The following is a 5,445-nucleotide window of genomic DNA, read 5'->3' as shown; positions in this document are numbered from 1 at the left end:
GAAACAGGATAACCGCATTGCGTCCTGTCAAAACCTAGCGCGCAGCAATGCGGTAGCGCGAGGCCAGCAGGGGGGAGGGGGAGGGGACCCCCTCCCCCTGTGAGGCCGAGACAGGAACGAGCCGGAGCAGGCGACGACGCGGCGTGATGCGTCATCGCATGCGGAGGCGAGTCCATCACAACCATGACCCCATTATCTATCTTAGGGGTGTGGCTCTGGGATGCGTGCGGTGGGGGTGGAAACAGAATAACCGCATTGTGTCCTGTCAAAACCTAGCGTGCAACAATGCAGTAGCGCGAGGCCGAGCCGCATGTGTACTTTGTGTGTATTTGAATTTTGAATTTCTATATTTTTTCTAAGTTGTGTATTTTAGTTAGATATGGAATTCATCTGTTTTTGTATTTGAACTTCTTCTTATTGTTTCTTACTGTTTATTTATTCATATGCCTTGACTTCTGTGATGAGTGTACACTAGTAGAAAAGGGGGCATTAGTCCCGGTTCAGTCCAGAACCGGGACCCATGGGGGCATTGGACCCGGTTCGTGAGTCCCGGGGGCCGGCCGAGCCACATGGGCCATTGGTCCCGTTTTGTCTGGACCTTTTGGTCCTGGTTGGTGGGACGAACCGGGACCAATGGGCCTCGCTCCTGGCCCACCACCATTGGTCACGGTTGGTGGCTTGAACCGGGACCAAAGGCTGCCCTTTAGTCCCGGTTCATGCCACCAACCGGGACCAATGAGGTGCCTATATATACACCCTCGCATAAGAGCAGAGCACACTGCTCTGTTTTTTCTGGCCGCCGAGGGGGAGAGGGCTTGGTGGTGCTCTAGCTCAACTCCTATGCACACAAGGTGTTCGATGGAATGCCCGAGCCACACTACTTAAGCTTTCTCCTCTCCAAGCTCGACCTCCAAACTCCATTTTCCTCAATATTTGTCTAGGTCTAGCGGTCCGTCATGCCCCGTCCCCGTCTTCACCGCCATCGATCACCCGCGCCGATCTCATCGCCGACACCACCATGGTGAGCCTCTTGTTCTTATCTTCTTTCTGAAAGGAAAAATATTCTTACTTGTATGTTTAGATAGATACTTGTATTATTTTCTTACTTTTATTATTGCATCTTATATAGTGCGATGGTTTTGGTATCCGCCCCAATCGGCCCTCGTCCTGTCTATGATTCGGATGTGGTTCTTTTCATAACTATTGGTTCATTTATTGTTTATGAAAATTATGCCGACCAACGTGACATAGATTTTATTTATCTAGGAGGTTGTTGAATCGGAAATTCCAACCGACCCTATTGTCAAGAGGTTAAATTTAGTTGAAGAAGAAAACAATTTGTTGAAGGAAAAAATAAGAAAAATTGAGGAGGAGAAGATGATATTGGAGTTGCATGTTGCGGATGTCGTCGATGATCACAAGATCAAGATGGATGCAATGCGCTTGAAGATTAGAAAGATTAGAAAATATGCCATTCATACCGAGGCTTGGTATCATTATGCAGTTGGCTCAGTTGTTACCTTGATTGCGATTATGATCGCATTTGTTTTCGCATTGAAATGTTTTACATAGTTTCAATGTATGGTTTAATTAATTAGATGCTCTGGAGAGCTATATGTTGTTAGATGAGAACTATGTATGTACTTTGGTTTTAATGTGATGATGAACTTCTATTAATTTGGTCACTTATTTATCTATTCATGATGTTCTGTAATGGTTTTTGACACACTTAATTATATATAATGCACATAGATGAACCGGCAATGGATGTACGGTGACAGACACACCTCCAAGTACATTAAGGGCGTGCATGATTTTCTGGGAGTGGCTGAGGCAAACAAGCAGAATGGTTTTATGTGTTGTCCATGCCCTATATGTGGGAATACGAAGTCTTACTCTGATCGGAAAATCCTTCACACCCACCTTCTTTACAAGGGTTTCATGCCACACTATAATGTTTGGACGAGGCACGGAGAAATAGGGGTTATGATGGAAGACGACGAAGAAGAAGGGTACGATGACAACTATGTGCCCCGTGAATACAGTGATGCTACTGAACATCAAGAGGAACCAGACGATGTGCATGATGATGCTGCAACGGGCGAAGCTGCTGAAGATCAAGAGGAACCAGACGATGTGCCCGATGATGATGATCTCCGCCGGGTCATTGTCGATGCAAGGACACAATGCGAAAGTCAAAAGGAGAAGCTGAAGTTCGATCGCATGTTAGAGGATCACAAAAAAGGGTTGTACCCCAATTGCGAAGATGGCAACACAAAGATCGGCATCGTACTGGAATTGCTGCAGTGGAAGGCAGAGAATGCTGTGCCTGACAAAGGATTTGAGAAGCTACTAAAAATATTGAAGAAGAAGCTTCCAAAGGATAACGAATTGCCCGACAGTACATACGCAACAAAGAAGGTCGTATGCCCTCTAGGATTGGAGGTGCAGAAGATACATGCATGCCCTAATGACTGCATCCTCTACTGCGGTGTGTACAAGGATCTGAATGCATGCCCGGTATGCGGTGCATTACGGTATAAGATCAGACAAGATGACCCTGGTGATGTTGACGGCGAGTCCCCCAGGAAGAGGGTTCCTGCGAAGGTGATGTGGTTTGCTCCTATAATACCATGGTTGAAACGTCTGTTCAGAAATGGAGAGCATGCCAAGTTGATGCGATGGCACAGTGAGGACCATAAGAAAGACGGGAAGTTGAGAGCACCCGCTGACGGGTCGCAGTGGAGAAAAATCGAGAGAAAGTACCGGGATGAGTTTGCAAGTGACCCAAGGAACGTATGGTTTGCTTTAAGCGCAGATGGCATTAATCCTTTCGAGGAGCAGAGCAGCAATCACAGCACCTAGCCCATGACTCTATGTATGTATAACCTTCCTCCTTGGATGTGCATGAAGCGGAAGTTCATTATGATGCCAGTTCTCATCCAAGGCCCTAAGCAACCTGGCAACGACATTGATGTGTACCTAAGGCCATTAGTTGAAGAACTTTTACAGTTGTGGAATGGAAATGGTGTACGTACATGGGATGAGCACAAACAGGAGGAATTTGACCTAAAGGCATTGATGTTCATGACCATCAACGATTGGCCCGCTCTTAGTAACCTTTCAGGACAGACAAACAAGGGATACCACGCATGCACGCACTGTTTACTTGACACCGATAGTATATACCTGGGAAGCTGCAGGAAGAATGTGTACCTGGGCCATCATCGATTTCTTCCGACCAACCATCAATGTTGAAAGAAAGGCAAGCATTTCAAAGGCGAGGCAGATCACCGGAAGAAGCCCGCCATGCGGACCGGTGATCACGTACTTGCTATGGTCAATGATTTACACGTAATCTTTGGAAAGGGTCCCGGTGCACTAGCTGTTCCGAATGACACTGAGGGACACGCACCCATGTGGAAGAAGCAATCTATATTTTGGGACCTACCCTACTGGAAAGACCTAGAGGTCCGCTCTTCAATCGACGTGATGCACGTGACGAAGAACCTTTGCGTGAACCTGCTAGGCTTCTTGGGCGTGTATGGAAAGACAAAAGATACACCTGAGGCACGGGAGGACCTGCAACGTTTGCACAAAAAAGACGACATGCCTCCGAAGCAGTATGAAGGTCCTGCCAGCTACGCTCTTACGAAAGAAGAGAAAGAAATCTTCTTTGAATGCCTGCTCAGTATGAAGGTCCCGACTGGCTTCTTGTCGAATATAAAGGGAATAATAAATATGCCAGAGAAAAAGTGCCAGAACCTAAAGTCTCATGACTGCCACGTGATTATGACGCAACTGCTTCCGGTTGCATTGAGGGGGCTTCTACCGGAAAACGTCCGATTAGCCATTGTGAAGCTATGTGCATTCCTCAATGCAATCTCTCAGAAGGTGATCGATCTAGAAATCGTGCCAAGGCTAAGGAGTGATGTGGCACAATGTCTTGTCAGTTTCGAGCTGGTGTTCCCACCATCCTTCTTCAATATCATGATGCACGTCCTAGTTCATCTAGTCGACGAGATTGTCATTCTAGGGCCCGTATTTCTACACAATATGTTCCCCTTTGAGAGGTTCATGAGATTCCTAAAGAAATATGTCCGTAACCGCGCTAGGCCAGAAGGAAGCATCTCCATGGGCCATCAAACATAGGATGTCATCGGGTTTTGTGTTGACTTCATTCCTGGCCTTAAGAAGATAGGTCTCCCTAAATCGCGGTATGAGGGAAGACTGACTGGAAAAGGCACGCTTGGAAGGGACTCAATAATATGCAGGGACGGATATTCTTGGTCTCAAGCACACTACACATTTCTACAGAACTCTACCTTGGTGACCCCGTATGTCGATGAACACAAGAACAGTCTGCGCTCCAAACACCTGGAGCAGTGCGACGACTGGATTACATGTGAACACATCAGGACTTTCAGCAGTTGGTTGGAAACACGTCTCAGAGGTGACAACACTGTTTGTGATGAGCTGTACTTGTTCTCCAGGGGACCATCTTTGACTGTATTGATTTACAAAGGATAAGAGATAAATGGGAATACATTTTACATGATTGACCAAGATCAAAAGAGCACCAACCAAAACAGCGGTGTCCGCTTTGATGCAACAACCGAGAGGGGAAAGGACACATATTATGGTTAAATAGTGGACATACACTAGTAGAAAAAGGGGCTAATCTGAGACACATTAGTGCCAGTTTGATTTTGAGCCGGCACTAATGTGTCCATTAGTGCCGGTTCCAACGGCTAGGCGGGCGGACATCACTAGTACCGGTTCGTGGGCAACAATTAGTACCGGTTCATGCCACGAACCAGTACTAATGATGCTGTGTCAGGCCGTGGGCCCCACAAACTCCTTTAGTACCGGTTCATGTCATGAACCGCTACTAGAGTTTCTTATTAAGCTGATTTTTAGTCCCAGCTCGCTAGGAGAGAGGCAGTAGGAGCTGTTTATAAGCCGTGAGTGCAGAGACGATGGAGAGGCGCAATGCTCACCTGGAGCTTGCTTAGCTTCAAGCCTTTCCGAAGAGAATAGATTGCACGGAGCTATGTGCAGTGTAGTCTACCCTATTCCAAAAGGCTTGAAGCTAACTAACGAGCATTGCGCCTTTTATTAATAACTTATTAGAACTTCGGACTTCTTGTGTTACGGCAAAAACTGGCACTTCATTTTTTAAACTTATTACAACTTCAGACTTTTTTGCGTTCACTACGCACCATTCTAAGCCACGTCATCAATTTTCAACCCTTTCTGACATCATTTTCCCCCTAGCACAAACTGGACAATATCTTTCGAAGTATCAGGGCTGGTTTCAGACGAAAGAGTAGAGAGGGTCACGGCAAAAAAGAAAAAACTATATAAAAAAATTACTCAAAAAAATAGAAGACAAATAAAGCAGAAAAGAAAAAACTATATATAAAGAAGAAGAAGCAGAAGCAG

Source organism: Triticum aestivum, chromosome 2B, assembly GCF_018294505.1.
Source record: "Triticum aestivum cultivar Chinese Spring chromosome 2B, IWGSC CS RefSeq v2.1, whole genome shotgun sequence".
NCBI classification, from domain to species: domain Eukaryota; kingdom Viridiplantae; phylum Streptophyta; class Magnoliopsida; order Poales; family Poaceae; genus Triticum; species Triticum aestivum.
Note: the sequence above shows the minus strand (reverse complement) of the source record.